The sequence below is a fragment of the Rattus rattus genome, chromosome 1, assembly GCF_011064425.1.
Source record: "Rattus rattus isolate New Zealand chromosome 1, Rrattus_CSIRO_v1, whole genome shotgun sequence".
In the NCBI taxonomy this organism is placed as follows: domain Eukaryota; kingdom Metazoa; phylum Chordata; class Mammalia; order Rodentia; family Muridae; genus Rattus; species Rattus rattus.
The window spans coordinates 236400099-236417951 of NC_046154.1; the positions used below are offsets into that span (position 1 = coordinate 236400099).

A 17853-nucleotide genomic window follows, 5' to 3' on the forward strand; every position below is an offset into this window, starting at 1 on the left:
TGCCTTCAGAGAAGATGTAGAAGTCTCAGTTCTTCCTACACCATGGACTACACTATGTCTGCCTGGATGCTGCCATGCTCCCTTGATGAAAATGAACTGAACCACTGAACCTACAAGTCAGGCCCAATTAAATGTTGCCCTTCTAAGAGTTGCCTTGGCTATGGTGTCTGTTTGCAACAGTAAAGCCCTAACTAAGAGGGACTATGCCATGACAGGGTATGCTTACAACCCAATCTCACTTACTCCCGTGTAACAATAAGACAGAAGATGTGTATAACAAAGAACGGCTACTTTCCACCTCTATGTTCACCATCTCCAATTCTGGAGCTCTTGTAGAGCTTATCATTTAGAAGAGGAATGACTATATGCCACGTTCAGGGTGATGTATTTAAAAAGTAGCTTTGAGTGTATACATAGAGACCCCCCAAAGCTGCAGTAAAGATGAAAGAAATTAAGAAAGCTGCAGGAGACGATGCTAATGTATAAGGCTTTTGACATACCTAGAGCAAACTACATGAAATAAATATAGAAAAAGCAATCCATTTTACAATAGAAAATAAAAATGGAAAGAAATAAGGAAACAACACACACATACACACAAATGAATGCAGGTAGACCCACATGGATGTACCCAGAGAGAAAGAGAGAAAGACGTCCCACGTTGACAAGTGGGAAGAATCAACATGGCTGAAAGTTAATTCAATCTACAGACTAAATCCATTCTCCATCACATCTTGGTAGTATTCTTCACAGAATTTGAAAACAATCCTAAAATTTGTGTGGAAACAGAAAAAAAAAAAACCTCTCAAAAAACAAAAAAGTCAAAACCAACCTGAACATAAAGCACAAATCAGGGGGCAGTATATTTGCATTCAGTAAATTATTAAGCTGCAACAATCAAATTATCACAAGAGGGGTACAAAAGCAGACATGTGAGTCAAGGGAAAAGAAAAGTGACCTCCAAGTAAATTTCTACTTTGTCAGCTTATTGATTTATGTTCCTTTGGTTGGCTGGTTGCGTTTGATACCAAATCTCACACTGCTAACATCACAGTTACTATGTAGTCCAAGCCTGCCTCAAACTCATGACAATCCTCCTGTCTCAGCCTCCCTAAGTATCGAAATTACAGGGAGGTACCACCATTGCTGACCAGCGAACTGACTTTAACAATGGTGCAAGAGTAAGGATCTCTCACTAGTTGAGAAAGGACAATAAGCAACATGCTTAGTAAACAGGAAAGTTGATAGGCAATCAGGGAATAAAACTAGACTTCTATCTTTTGCATTAAACTATAAGATTTAAGAGAAGTCCTCAGGTTATTATACTGAACAAGGATTGTTTTAAACACACACACACACACACACACACACACACACACACACATGATACAAAATAAAGGATCACATATGGACAAACAAGATTATGTCAAACCAAAGACTCAAAGGAGACTACCATCAGAATAAAGAGACATTCCATAGAATGAGGGAAAACGTTTGCACATTCTACATCTGAGAATGAGGAGGAAGAAGCAGAATATAAAAAGAATATCAAAGACACAGTAGCAAATGATAATTTAATCCGATTTATAAGCACATTGAGAAATCAACATTTTTTCCCCCAAGGAAACACACAAATGGCCAATGGTACACCCAAAAATTTCCACTCTCACTAAAAACCAGGAAATTTAAATCAAAGGCACGGTGAAATGATTTGACCTTATCCTAATAATTATTGTCAGAGAAACAAACGACAAAGGCTGGTAAGAATGCTCAGGAAAAGATTCTGTCCCTGCACGCTGTTGGTGGGAATGAAAACTAGCGTAGACATTATGGAAAACAGATTGGAGGCCTCTCAATATGCTAAAAATAGCAAGACTGTTATGTTCCAATAGTCTCACTACTGGGTACGTGTCCAACGGAAATGCAAGCAGCATGTGGAACATACATCTGCTTTCCTATGTTTACGGCAGTGCTATATTTACAATAGCCACAGATCGAAAAGCCTACGTGTCCATCACACAATGAAGAAATTGTGGCAGGCATGCTCAATGTGATACTACTCAACCGTAACAACAGAAAATCCCACAAAACTGAAAGCCTGCTTTCTGGGACAATGTAGATGAAAGTAGAGGACTTTGGTCATTATGGCAGGTGACAGAACCAGGCACACAGAGGCACGTGCCACAGCAGCATCACTCACAGGCATAAGCTGATCTCAAAGATTGACAGTATGATGTCATACTAGAGGATAGAGAGGGGAAGAGGAGAAAAAGGGGGTGGGCAGTGAGTACTGGACTATAGTTAGAAGGAGTAAACCTTTCTCATTGCTATGGTGTAGCACAAAGAACACAGAAAATAACAACAATAATAGTAACACTATGCTGTGTATTTCCAAGTGCTAGAAAAAAAATATTTTGAATGTTTATTCCATAAAAAATGATTAATGAGACCATTGAGCTGTCTCATCGAGGAAAGATGCCACCAAGCCTGACAACCTGATAAGCACATACTTAGTAGCATACACACATGCATACAGACACATGCACAAACATACAAGATAAATGGGAAAATTAAAGAGAAATAATATGTGATTTTAAAGATAGAAGTGTTTCCCTGATTGACATATTATACTGTGTTTATATATATTTATACATTGTGTGGCACATCCTTAAATATATGCTTTTTAATATATTAGTCTTATATAAGTTTTCTGGAAGTAACTGGGTAGCCCTCCTCTTAGCCCTTTGGTCCTAGGGATGGCAGAATGGTGACAGGAAGAGGCCTGGCTTCCAAACTGCTGCATGAAGAACAGCCATCTTACTCACTAGCTACACCCTGTCTAGGCTGTTATGTAAGAAAGAGGCTATTTTAAGTTAAATATTAAGGTTTTGTTGCTATAGCATCTACAGTCAATCTAACTAAACCTTTCCTTTCCTTCATTGGATAAGAAGACTGAGACTGACATGGTCAATTAATTGTAACAAGGAAATGTTGCTGGAAATGTGTTGATAGCGATCAGTTCCTTAGACAGTTTCCAGAGTCTATGATCTTTCCAGAGGCCCAATTGCTGGCATGCCAAGAGCTCAAGTGCTCAGAGTCCAGAAAGCAGATTCAGGACAAAGCATGCTGAGAAGAAAAGAACCATTCCAATGATATGCTGTACTGTCCAGGTTCCTGTCTCTTGGTCAGCTCGGTCCATCTAGAACTACATTTTCAGTGGTCATAGACATCTCCAAACATCCTAAAAGCTTTCTTATTGCATTGAGTATAAAAAATAAACAAACAAAAAACCATAGATTGTGTTTGTTTGTTTGTTTGTTTGTGGTTCTATCTTATTTATCTGGATAGAATCTCTCATTGAATCTAGAGTTCATTGGTTTGATTAGATTGGCTGGCCAGCAAACCCTAAGAGTTCTGACTCCCAAGCCTTAGCTCTTCATGCTTACACAGTAAAGCAAGCATTTTGCTAACTGAGCTGCTACCCAACCCCCTCATTACTGAGAAATGGCTAAAAAGGCCACCCCCACCCCCATTTGTGTTGTCAGTTCAGTCATTATCAGCAACACCCACAACCAGCCATAGCAGGGCTGCTTCAGAGAAGCTAAAGAACTTATCAGAAATAACTACTTGATTTGACAGTAAGGGCAGATGTGCAGAGAGGAACACATCAGAAAACCCTTCACTTCCCCACTTCAAATTAGTCATCTTATAGCACAAATGAGAGTCTGAGGATATCACAAAATAATGACTTTCTTGGGCAATTCCAAATCATGTGGAGGGGGGCAGTATTCAGCACCAATCAGAAGATTCTAAAACATGAACCTGATAAAGAACTTTTTTTCCCCTTCTTTTTCTTCTAAACACAGTCCCACTATGTAGCCCTGGCTTTCCTGGAACTCTTTCTATAGACCAGGCTAACCTCAAATTCAGAGCTCTGACTGCCTCTGCCTTCCAAATGCTGGGATTAAAGGCATGTGCCATGTGTCTGGTTTTTGTTTCAGAGCTTTAAAACATTGCTTAAGTAAGACAACCTCCTAGAGAAAAATCCAGTCACATTCTGTGTATGTCTGTGTAGCCTGTTGTTTTCGATGGTACACTCAGCCCTGTGAGGCATAGGTGAAAAGACACTGCTTTTCACCTTGGGAACATAATATAATGTGACTTTCAGGCCCACACACGTTTCCGAAGGGTCCAGGACCAGCTGGCTCTCCACTGATCATCAACTCCACTATCAGGCCTGCCCTCTTCTGTCATATCTCTACATTTCCCAGAAGTCTGAAAGGGTAAACAGGGCTGCTCATTGGTAGAACTCCAGTGTTGAACAGAGTCTCAAGATGTGTTCATTTACACTGAATTGAGTCAAATGAGGGACTGAGTCATACCAGAAAAACAGAATTGAGGAAAAAAAAAATCCTAACTCCCAGGCAATGATTGCACATTAATGTTTAGGTGCATAGATAATTATGGAATCCTCAGTATGTGCCAGCAATGTGCAATCCAGGGTTCAAGTTTAGAACAGTCTTGCAATTAAAGGGCAATGATTATCTGCATTTCGTAACAAAGCAGGGTAGAAAAGGGGACAAAGAAGTGGTCTCTCGTCTTTCCTTCGAGCATGTTTCTAGAGTCAACATGGCAGACAAAACCCCTCTCAGACCTAGACCTTGCTTCGACTATGGGCATGAGACCCAGTGAGCTAGATGAAAGGCAGGGTGGTTGTAGCCAGTCTTCCCTCATACATCTTGGGCCAAGGTGCAGTATGTGGCCCAGAACAGTCAATGGTAATACCTTGTAAAACCACAAGTGGAAAGCAAGGCCCCTGCCCCTGAGGAAACACATCAGTACTTTCTGAAATGTAGCCACTGACTTTCTAAATGTCAGAGGAGGCCCCACTTGCAGATTCATTAAGAACAGCCGTCAATGGTCCTGGAAACTAGCCATCAAAGCCACCTGTGACTATTCTTGAGTAGAAAAGGTAACCAGCGACCAGGGCGACCTTTATCAGATGACTCACCAGCGAAATGCTGGGGATGTTGTCAAATTAAATTTGTAAAACAAACTGGCTGCCACATTGCTGCCCTACCAGCTACCAGTCTTGGGAGAGTTCCAGTGCATACAGACCTGACATCAACTTAAAGGAGAGAAAATGTGAAGAGCCCTCCTGGTTCATATCATATTGATTTACATTGGAGGAATGGCGTCCTAATACTGGATTCCAATGGCCACAGGGATAACTCCTGAATCATTAAAATCTGTTTGGGTGTGTAGACAAATGTTTGTAATCCAAACACATGGGGGAAAAGATTGAGAGTTCAAGGCCAGCACTACCCTGTCTGAGGGGGAGAAAAAAAAAATCAACTGAAATTCCTGTCATGGAAACACCAACTTGAGACAGGACATAGAAGGCACGCAGGAGTCACAAACTGGGCAGTGGGTGAACAGCTCTCCTGCTTCAGTGTGTGCTTAGGACATCAGCTCAGCCGAACTACAGCCTCTCTTTCCATTCCTGTCAATCTATCTGGCAGTCAAAAACGATTGCTTCTGCCTAGCCTTGAAAATACTGATAATTTCCTAAAAAGTCATGTCTTATTATACTAGGATTCTTGCTAGAGTCTACTTTAAATGCCAAAACCTTGTAAGTTAGAAAGACTGAGTAGCAGCATGCTCTCCAGGATAACATACACACATATTTTTAATTCAAAGACACATAGCAGTCCATCTTCAACACAGTAGGGATTGCCCCTCTGCCTTTGGTCACTTCAAGGTCTGATGACAGAAACTGTAGTGGAAGGTAGTTTGCCCAATAATCTTTAAATTTGCATCCTTCACATCCACATCAAATGTTTGGAGATTCTGTAGTGTGCTTCCCAAGGACTCACACTGTACTGTTATTTTTCTCAAAAATAAGTTTTGAGAAATCACAGAGCTCCAGGGAGAGGTCCACTGAATGACAACTGTGTTTTTAATGACTTCTAAATAAAATGAGCTTCAGTCACTATTTCTCCTACGGAGGCAACTTAACTGGGGGATTGTGGGGGACTGAAAAGGGAGCTATAAGCAGGCCCTCTTTTCTGGCATCTGTCTTATACAGAACATATAGAGCAGACTCTTTAAGAGGTTGATATATTGAAGAATAGAAATACTTTGCTTTATGGCAGTAAAATAGCTACTAATCTCAAAATCTCTGAATATCTGGTCATTTACCAAACTAAAGGGACAAATGTTAGTTTATGTTGAAAAGTTGACTTCTCCAATTCTTTTCTTACTGGGTCCCCAAATGTGTTTCTGCTACTGAAACAAGAGGATATCTAATATTTCATGCATTTAATCTGGACATCCGCGTGCATATACTTCATGAATAATTTGATAATGCCACAAGTCAGGTAGTGGCAGTGGAAATTCATGCTGGTTCAAACATCTATTGGTAATGTCTGGGGATGTATGGCCAGTTCAAATGTCTATTGGTAATGTCTGGCGATATATGGCCATTAATTCAGGAGGATAATAATTTGTTAGTCACAGTTTTCCACTTTGCAAAAGACTGCTAGGAGAGCTTAAACATCCAAGTGAATACTTGAAAGAAAAGAGTGACTTTCCCCTTACCTTCTGGTTCCCGGTGAGGTCCTTTAGGTCCCAGCCCACAGTGAGCCCCACCCATCAAAGACTCATTGGAAGAAGCAATGACACAATGAATGGGCATTCCTGAAGCACAGTCTGTACTTGATTCATGGATTCATAAGCTATCATTATAACCACCTGTAGAGTCATTGCTCACAGTCCCATGATTGGAAAGACCATGCAAGGCAAGAACCCAAGAAGCAGAGACAGAACTCACAACTAGGAACTGCGAGGGTGATGGGCATCCTGGAATGCTGTGAGGAGTGGTGGCGACTATTCTAGAACAGCATGAGCTCTAAAGGGGGCAAGAACCTGGCAAGAACAGGTGAGAGAGAGCTCTTTTGGTAGTTAACTTGACCAACCATCCAGAGCTGGGGGCTCATGACATCTTTGTCAAGCACATCTATAAAGGAAAGAATACCACACAGTAGCAGGAGGGTGCAATGGTCAAACTGCAATCATTCAAGGCTTGTAGAAACCCCTCATTCCAGAGACACTGCTTCCACTCACACTCCTCTCTTTTTAACATTAGCTTGTCTATAAAATGAATTCACTGAAAGGGAATAGTACAGGCTCTGCAGGACTCCGTGAGGAGAGCTTCAAGTACAAGGCTACCTTGAAATACACGTCAGGTTCTAGGCCAGCCAGGGCCACCAGAAAGAACCTGTCTCACACACAAAACAAAAGCAACTTTTGTGGAAACTGTAGTCTCATTGTGTCGTGGTCATTTAACATCCTGAGAGGTTCGAGCTGGTGAGATGGCTCAGAGGTAAAAGGGCTTTGATGCACAACCTGAGTTCAATCCCCACATTTAAAAAGCTGGGTACAGTGACTCTGATCTATATTCCCAGCCCAAGCACAGTCAAGGAGAGAGGGAGGCAGAGACAGAAGAATGAAAAGTTTGCTTAACAGCTCAGTGGCAGAAATATCAGGAGAGACCTGACCTTAAAAATAGGACAAGGAGAGGAAAGAAAGGACGACTGACGAATTGTCCTCCAATATCCACTTGAACTGTGCTATAGGCAGGCACCTGTTTTCACACACACACACACACACACACACACACACACACACACACACACACACACACACACACACAAGTACCTAAAAACATAATAAGTTTTTAAAATCCCAAAAGGAACCACAGCCATTCACTAATTTTTGGGCTTGAGATCCAAAGCCCTGAATGAGTCAGAGTTCCTTAGCACAGCAAATTATAGCTTATTCACTTCTCCGGGGAGACTGAAATGATACTGAGTTAGGAACAAAGTTTGTAAAGTCTAACAATTTGAGGTTTCTGGGAAACAGAAAAGGAGCTAGCATCCCTGAACCAGCATGGATTGCTCATTGCCTCTGTATAAAAATACCTGGGGAAGGGTCAGATGTAAGGAAATCGTTAATGGAGCTAAAAGATGTGAGCATCTCTCCAGTAAGTGTGTTTGCACAATAAGCATATACAGGAAAACATATGTGGGGAAGAGGAGTGCATACATACATACATACATACATGCATGCATACATGCATGCATACATGTGTGTATACATGTAACCCAGATGCTGATGATTCCCCAAATCTAAGCACCAGCTTGTTTTAGAAAGTATCAAAAAGTAAAAGCTTCCATTGTCTCACGCCTTCCAATCCCACTTCCCAGAAATGTGTGTTAAGAGGAAACACATGCTTTCCTTACAATTTCTCCATGTGAAGGTAAACATAGATATGTACTATATGGACCTGTCCTATTTCTATAAAAGATAAGTCAATTCAGGACAAACAGTACTACCTGCCTTTTTCATTTAACAGATGATGGATACATGTACCAGCAAATATACACAGTGCTTACTGTGTTTGTAACTTTTATTTATTTTTCAGTCTGAAACAATGTCATACTTAGAAAATACGTTAAAACGTGCAGAGAACTATATGGCATGAGACCTTATAAGTCTTGGAATCTTAAATTATTATCACTGTACAATTATTAAATTTTATGTGCAAATTAGATATATTTGCTAATTAGGAGTCTTCATTTAAATTCTCCAATATAGACTTTTTCAAAGATTCTTGCCCCAGTCACAAACTATATTTACCTGATGAAACCTTTAATCTGTTTTTGTAGTTTTGTATTGTTTAGTTTGAAGACAGTGTTATGTAATATAACCTAGTCTATGCAACCTAGGTTATAAATTCATGGCAGTCTCTCTGCCTTGACCTTCCAAGTGCTAATATTTCAAGCATATATCATCATACTTGGGTCCTTGGTTACTCTTGTATATGCATAAGTGTATAGGAACGAGTCTATGTGCGTGTGGAAATCACATGGCAACCTTGGTCTTCAGACCTAAAGTGCCCCCGTACACACATTGGTTGAGATAGGGTCTCTCATAGAAGTCTAGGCCAACTAGAAAAATTCTAGGGATCTACCACCTCCCATCCTGCCAACACTGGGTTTGTGGACATATGCCACCATACCCATTCTTTCTACATGGGTTCTAGAGATCAAACTCAAGTTCTCATGCATAAGAGAAAGGCATTTTACTGACTGAGCCATCTCCCCAGACGCCTAAATCTCTTTCCTATGAAATCATTCTTCAATCATTCTTTGTCTTCAGAAGAGTGATTTGATAGAATGTTGTAGATTGCAGTCTATAAGCAGATGAGGGTAGGCAAAGACAAGGCTAGAGCCTGTGATTGGACAGTTGAAAAGGAGGGTGGACACAAAGTTTTTAAGAGGTGGGAGAGATAGGAGCGAGAGAAGGAAGGAAGATAGAGGAAGGGGAGGATGGCCCAGATCCATGTGGCTTTAAATAGCTACAGGTAGCTATGAATATCATATATAAGGGATGGATTATTACAGGACAATTTGTGTAATCTAAGTGGGCAGCTTAAATCAATATCAATTGGTTCTGAATTCTTTGGGTGTTTTGTGGGTTGAGAATTTATTGATATAAATCTGACCGATAAATTACAAGCCTCCAGAGTTTTGATTTGACGGGGTTACTGAGATTTATGACAGGTAATCACAAGATGAGCGGTCATTGCATGGGGCTGGCGTGGCAGTAACGCACCATGGGAACTTAGCGAGTTGGGTGGAGATCTTTCAGAGCAAAGGGTCAGAGAGTCCACCTTGACGAGAACCACACCGGTGCCATTCTTTCTTTATTATTTAATGCTACAGAATGTTTCTTGATTCAGGTTGGTCTCAGAATTCTTTCTTACTTAGTTGGGGGAATATCACAGAAGTCATGGCTTATTCCAGGGCTGAGGCAGGAAGAGCATACTGTGAGCCCGGACCAAAATATAAGGCAGAGCACAACACTGGTAAAAAAGCAAACCACAGGCTACAGAAGCCAACTTTAAGATCATTGTAATGACCAAAATAAAAAAAAATATATGGGTAACAATGTAATTTTATTCGTGGATTGTGACCAATTTAGCAAGAATCTACAAGTCCATGCTCTAGTAGATAAGTGGCATTTTTGTATGGAAAATGAGTTCTACCTGACAGTAGACTTCTAATTATTAAATGTGCAAGTCACTGTGAAAGGAGAAACTCATTGGCAATGGGTATAGAAGTAACTAACTCATAAGAATTCTCAGTGGGCACTAAAATAAGTTCAGGGAAAGTATGATGAGAAATAAAATACTTGGTTCTGAACTGCTATACACAAAGGCCTACAATGCGTACAGAACCACAGCACAGAAACCTACTATGTACATATAGCTACTATACACATTGAATTTCTGCAGACAAAAACCTACTATAGACTGAGCCTGCTACACACCAAGATCTGGTTTAAAAACTGGTCTTGGGGGCTGTAAAGAGAGCTTAGCATTTGAGAACACTTACTGTTCTTGCAGAGGCCTGGAGTTTGATTCCTAGCACCTGCACAGAAGTTCATAACTACCTCTCACCCCAGTTTCAGGATATCCCACTCCTTTTTCTGGCCTCTGTGGGTACCAGGCATTGAAATCGTAAACATAGATACATGCAGACAACACATCTATACACATAATATCAGAAATTAGTCTGGGACATAATAGCCTATATACAAAAAAATAAAAGGATAGTTCAACACCCAAGTGGTGACATAAATGGCAGATCTGAGAAAAATCCGAAGGCCTCAGGATAATGCTCTGTGTTGTGGTAGCCAAGACCTCACCTTGCTGAGGTAGTCTTGCTCTGACAGAAGCAGTGGGCAGTTGGTGGGAAGAGTGGAAGTTGAGCTTCATAGATACACAGTCAAATAAAATATTTGTAACCAATCACCTGCAGGTAACATCCTCATAAACAGACATAGAAAGTAACACTTAAAACAATTGAGACGTATGAATTATACAAGTGCTTTCTTAAGTGGTAGAGAAATTCAGGATGAAGCCAGGGGTACATGGGACTGGGTTTCAGTTCTCCACTGCAATCTGCAAGAACTGGACATGGAATTGGGTTCCCTCTCCCAGTTCTTGTATAATCATAGTTGTCAACTTGACTACATCCAGAATTAATTAAAATCCAAGCACTTATAAGGGATTTTTTGGGGGGGGAGGTGGATCATTTGAAGTTGGAAGATCTCTACCCTAAATGATGGGATGAACATCATACACACACACGTGCACACACAGATTTATTAGAGTAGTTTTTAGGGTGTGGTCCTTCCTGTCTTGTGGCAAAAAGTCTAAGAACCCAATTGTTGGGTTACTTAGCTATTCTCACACTGCTCTCATGCTCACTGGCAAGTTCATCTGTCCTGCAGCTAAGGCATTCCTTTACTGATATTAGAGCCTTCTTCTTCAGGATTCCGACATATGCTGAATACCAGCTGAGAGGTCAAGCTGGTCTACTGAACAACGATTGGGTTCTTGGGCTTTCTGTCACAAAACAGGAGCACAACCCATAAGCCATTCTAATAACTCCCCCCATCCCCATTCTGCGTGTGTGTGTGTGTGTGTGTGTGTGTGTGTGTGTGTGTGTGTGTGTGTGGTCATCCTATCAGCTATGTTCCTCTATACTACACTGACTAATATAACACTCCCCCATTTCCATGAGAAATGGTATTCTGACCACCATACACCTTTCCACACATGCACACGTGTAACACAAATAACTATTCCTTTTAAAAGGAGAATAAGAAACATTACTCTTACATTGAACCCTTGACCTCATTATGAAGACAAAAGACAGACATCCATGAGCTAAGACGCCATCACCAGAAAATGAACTGCTAATTCTTTGTCCTTGAACTTATCAGTATCCGTAACTCTGAGAAAATTTTATGCTGAAGTCAAGGATAGAAATTTGTCATTGCAATGACAAGACAGAGTGTCTCCATAAACCAGTGCAGGGCCCAGATCGCTTTTTCTGCTTTGCGTTTTCCTCTACACACATAGGTGTCAAATCTATGCAGGTACTTGCTTTTAACAGATGTATGCTTGTTTGAATGAGAATGGGCCTCAGAGGCTCATATCAAATGCTTAGTCATTAGGGAATAGCACTATTTGAGGAGATTTAGAATGATTATGAAATGTGGCCTTATCAAGGGAATGTGTCATTGGAGGTGGGCTTTGAAATGTTAAAAGCTCAAGACAGACCCAGTGTCTCTCTCTTCCCGGTGCATGCAGATCAGAATGTACCGCTCTCAGTTCCTCCTCCAGAACACTGTCTCTTTTTGTGTTGCCATGATAATGGACTAACCTCTGAGACTTAAGAACACCTTGTTCATGGTGTCTCTTCATAGCAATAGAACACCAAGACGATATGATTGTCTACATCATGGCAAATATAAAACCAAAGATATTTTACATTAAACAAAAAAAATAGAGCTTGCCTCTTCCTTCTTGTACAGGAAGAGTTGTTGAGGCAGTCTCAGGCAGCCCAGGCTAACCTTAAACTCACAATGTAATTGAAGGAAGCCCTGAATCTCCAATCTCCCTGCTCCTACTTCCCAAGAGCTGAGATGACCAGTGTGTACCACCCTGAGTTAACATTTCATTCTCACACCCTATTGTATCTTCGATACTTGCAAATAAGATATGACTTGGAAATGAGTTCTGAAAGACACTGTCAGAGTAAAATGTGATATTTGACATACAGGGGTAGTTGATCCACATATGAAGAAAGGTATAGGCATAAGTGAGTAAGCCATGGGAGAACAGCTACAGAAATATACTGCAAGCTGAGGAATGCCTCAAGCTTCCAGTAGTCATCAAAAGCCCACAGGAAAAGGGCAGGCTCTTCCCATGGATCTTTTTTTTTTTTCCCTATTCTTTTTTCCGGAGCTGGGGATCGAGCCCAGGGCCTTGCGCTTGCTAGGCAAGCGCTCTACCACTGAGCCAAATCCCCAACCCTCTTCCCATGGATCTTAAGGACGTCGCCATATCAGACTTGCTGCCTCCACGGTTATCGAAATGCATCCCAGAGGGTTTGAGCAATCTAGCTTGTTTCAGATTGTTAAGTACCCCCCACCCACCCACCCCCCCACACACACACACACACACAAACATACAGCTTGTGCTGGTTAGTTTTATGTCAACTTTACACAAGTTAGAGTCATTTGGGAAGAGGGAATCTCAACTGAGAAAATGTCTTCAGCAGATTGGACTGTAGGAAAGGGTTTTGTGCTCTTTTTCTTGATTGATGACTGATGTGGGAGGCCCAGCTCACTGTGATCCTAGGTTGTTGGTCCTAACTTCTGTTAAGAAAGCAGGCTGTGTAATCCGGGAGGAGTAAGCAGCATCCCTCAATGGTCTCCGCATTAGTTCCTGCCTCCAGGTTCCTTGGATGGTGGCTACAAGCTGTAAGCGAAAACAAATCCCTTCCTCTCCAAGTTCCATTTGGTCATGGTGCTTTATCACAGCCACAGAACCCTAACTAAGGCACACACCCCCAGTGCATTTTCACACTTCACGGAATAGAGGAAGACTAAGGCTGTGAAGCTATGTAGAAAAACTTTTACCACACAGGCAAAAGTGAGTTTTGTGTGCAACTTGGTCATCAGTTTGAGCATATTGAAGAAGAGAGGCCCAAGTCACAATGTGAACTGTAGTAAGTAAAATTATTTCAGCTTTAGAGTGACAGGACATTTTGCTGACATGCCTGCTGAGGAAGGAGAGTGCACTCAAGAGATATTTCAAAGGAGGCTACTATGGGCTGAGTGTTTATGTCCTCATAAAATTCATAGGTTGAACCCCTAACCTCCAAGACGATGGCACATGGAGATGGGGCCTTTGGGAAAGGATGCCATGAGAATAGAACCCAGTGACTATAATAAGCATCCTTAGAAAACACATGTCAGAGAGCAACCTCTTCCCCTCCTCTGGGTGAGAACGTGAAGACAGCTGGCCAGGAACCAAAAAGCAGGCCCTTGCCACACACTAGTGCTGTTGGCACACAGTCTGAGGCATTCCTTAGCTTGCAGTACCTTTTTGTAGCTGTTCTACCATGGCTTACTCGCTTATGACTATACCTTTCTTCTTATAAGGATCAACTACCCCTGTATCTCAACTCCAGAACCAGGAGACATCAACTTCTTTTGTTTCATAGCCACAGAGCCTATAGTCACACTTCCTTACAGCAGGCTAAAGGCCCTAAGACAGGAGCAAAGGGGGAAAGAAAAAGAAGAACTGAGCAAACCTTCTTGCTCTGTAGATATTGGAAAGTGAAGAGGGAACAGGAAGTTCTTGTGTCTGATGGGGGCCCCCATGTAGGTCTCAAGGGTCACAGGAAGTATGTCAGTCAGCCTTTGCTACAGGGCCCCTCACATAGGAAAGCCCCTCAAGAAGCACCTGCCCTCTGCTTCTCCTCAGTCCGACCTCATTTCCCCTCTCACCATTGCCCTTGGTCTATTTTGACAAGGCTATTTCCAGCCTATGCCCTCTTGTACTCCTGCAGACAAAAGAGCCCTGCCTACCCTGGGGACCGATCAATGTAATAGAAAACCCAAAGCTTTACCATCATGTGCAGCAGGCTGGGTGGCTGTCGGTGAGCCCCTAGCCTGTGGGCTGGCACATAATAGGCTGTGGCTAGGAAACAGGACTTCCTGGCACAAGCTGCAGAAAGAATAGGTACTACAGGAAAGTGGGGGATGCAGCGAGTTACGGGTGGGTGGCGAGGGTAGCAATACCCTGAGTCTCCAAATGACCAACTGGAATCTGGATTCCAGCTCATGTGACTAAAGGAACTGAGAGATTAGAGCTACAGATTCTCACTAGGGCTCATCAAGGGAAGAGTCACAGGACTGTCTTAGAACGGTGAAGGGAGAGGGTAAGAAAGGGAATGGTGGGATGGGAGGAGCTGTAACTAAAGCAAATGCATCTCCTCAGAATGGGAAGCAAAGTAGTAGTGGCAGAACTGAGGAGCCCAGGGCCCTTCTGAGCATCATGAGTGATAAGAGGGAAATGAAGCTTGGTACCAGCATGGGACACTGAGGACGTATGGATAAGAAACAGCTATTACTGAGCTAATGCTACCAGAGTAAAGAAGTACTTCAGTAGGAGCACTGTCAGGGAGGAAGGAAGCAAATAGAAGCTTCCAAACTTCTTTTGAATTCAACAAGCAATGTCCCCAATATTATCTTCTTCGCCATCAATGTTACTAGAACCAGATACTCCTCCACCGGCAACACTACTGCAGCATGGAAAGCAACTCATTAGCTGATGTGATACTGTGCTGTGAGGTCTCCTGGCATGCCTCAGGAGAAGGGACTGAGGGACTGATACAACACACACTCATTTGAAGGAATGACCAGAGTCCTAGATGAATTTCCCATCACATCTTGGAAGTGAGGTATTCCAAAGGTCACAAGGTGCAAGACCAGAGCAAAGGGAAAGCTCGCTCTCTCTCTCTATAGCCCTAGCAGCCTAATGCTGTGGAAACAGCAGTGCTCATTTACAGACCAAGCAGACTTCTGGGTGATGATGAGGCAAATATCATCAATCAGTGGGGGTTCTGTGTTGGGTAAACATCAAAGCAGGGACATAGCCAGATAAGGACAATAAGTTATGATGACTCAACTAGGTCTCCTTGTTGCAAAACTTGGACTGGGATGGGGAGCTTTTGTGTCCTCAGCAGTCTAAGTACACTCAGCTTGTGGCCGGAGGTGGATGTCGGCCAGCTGATTCAGACAACTGAATACATTGTGTCTACCCAGTGTGTCAATTGATGGTTAGATACATTGTGTCTACCCAGTGTGTCAATTTGGCTGGGCCACGAGTGACTAACGGAACTGGTTAAGGGCATTTCTAAGGAGGATTGGGATGGTGTTTCTAGACAAGAAGAAAAGAAAAGTAAGTGTGGGAAGCAACTTGTTTCAGTATGGGTGGGCATCATCCAGCCCACTGAAGACCAGAACTCAATGGTGGCTAGAAAGCTGAATAAGGAAGCAGGTAAAGTGAGTTAATTCCATCTCTGCCTGGGTGCTTGAGCTGGGACAATCTTCCATAATTCTATCCGTATAAGCACACCACCAGCTTCTCTAGTCTCCAGATACAGACAGCCGACCATCAAAACTTTACAACCTTCATGATATGAGTCAACACATTATGAAAAATAAATCCTTCTCCATATAGACATAGATAGAGAGATACATGTCAGTCCTTTAGTCCACATTGGTTCTATTGTCCCAGAGAATCCTGACTAATAGATCTAGCTTTTCCCCCAACCACCAAGACAAGGTTTCTCTGTGTAGCTCTAGATGTCCTGAAACTCACTCTGTAGACCAAGCTGGTCTCAAACTCAGAGATCCTCCTACCTCTGCCTCCTAAGTGCTGGGATTGAAGGCATGTGCCACCACCAACCTGAAATATTTTAATGATAGAGACAGTAGCTTATGTCAGTTAGCACCTGAACCTGCTATAGCACCTGACTTGTCACAGAAGAGTTGACTGACAAGCACAAATCGGGAACTTGAGCATCCTGCCATCATTAGAAAAGTAACTAACAGAATACAAGCTGAGGCTATGCTCTCAAGGGAAGTCACACAAATCCCAAGGCCAGCTCTGTATAGTCAGATTCACTTCCCACAAAAGCACTATCGAGAGAATGCTGCTCATCTTCGGAAGAAATTGAGCTGGTAGGAGGGGTAAGTGGAGGCAGAAAGGCGGTCAGGAGATGTGAAGGGATATAGGAAAGGAGGGGGAACACAGCTGGAGGAAAAGGCAGGAAACAGAGAAGGGTATCATCAGGCAGGTCCAGAAACAGAAGCTCTGTGTTCTCATGTGAAAGCCACCACAACTAGCAACCTGATCTCAGGCCATGCAGTCACCCCCGGACTCCAACCATGGCCTTCTGAGTTCCCTAGTCATGGGAACAACAGCTCTTCCTGCAGGGCTGCAGGGCTGCAGGCACCCTGCACAGTGGCATGCTGTGGCATCTAAGTAACTACTGAGCAATAAAAAGTAAACACTTGTGCAATAAAAGAAAGCAGACAGGACGGAAAGAACTTTATGAACTGTGAAGTCCTAAGCAGATGGCAAGGCGTGCCTTGCTTCTGGAAGCAGGCAGGGTAGCCCTTGTTTGGAAGGGGTAGACTTTGGTATCATCCTCGCTTTGAAGACCAAAGTCAGGATGCTGCCATTCAATTGACACAAGAGTCCCTAAATGTGTCCTTTAAGCCTGTGTTGATGCCAAAGGGTCTAGTTAGTGAGAGAAGATCTAGAACCTTCTTCTCAATATGCATTATCCTGGAAGAAAGGCTGATGACCAAGAAAAAAAAAGAGTGCCACTTCTGCAAGTCATATCAAACCCTGCAGATAGAGTAATAACCCCTGCAAATCTACAGCCGGGCTTTTAACTCTGATAATAATTCTTGATTTAGTTATAGCCGGGATGCATGTTTCTCTGTGTGTCCAGCTGCTACAGTGACACTCACAGATGGTCTTGTCTTTGGGGGCAAGACCAGCTGCTGCTCTCGCCTCTACGGAACCTATCATGATGGGCATCACCAAAGAAAGCATATGACTGGGCATAATCAGGGACAGACGTCATCAGAAGAGATACAGTTAAGCACATTTTTTCCCTAGATGTATAAATCTCTTCATTTGCTTTCATGATTTGACATTCATTGAACTACGCCTTTAGTACTAAAAATATACGCTAGGTCAAAGGCAATGCACCAAAACCTCCGTATGAAACCACAAGAAACACGTAATAGACAAATGGGCCAATATTGGAAGTGGTTTGCAAAGACGTTGCTGTCATGGGTAAAGTGCAGTGAGCCAGGGGCTCTTTTTACTACTGTGAAAAGTGACTA

At 42.4% G+C, this 17853-nt stretch overlaps 1 long non-coding RNA gene across 4 annotated transcripts in view; it reads right to left on the minus strand.

The window, feature by feature from the left end:
* The window catches only part of LOC116912038, a 213842-nt gene that overhangs the window by 56166 nt on the left and 139823 nt on the right, over positions 1 to 17853 (minus strand). The window lies entirely within an intron of this gene.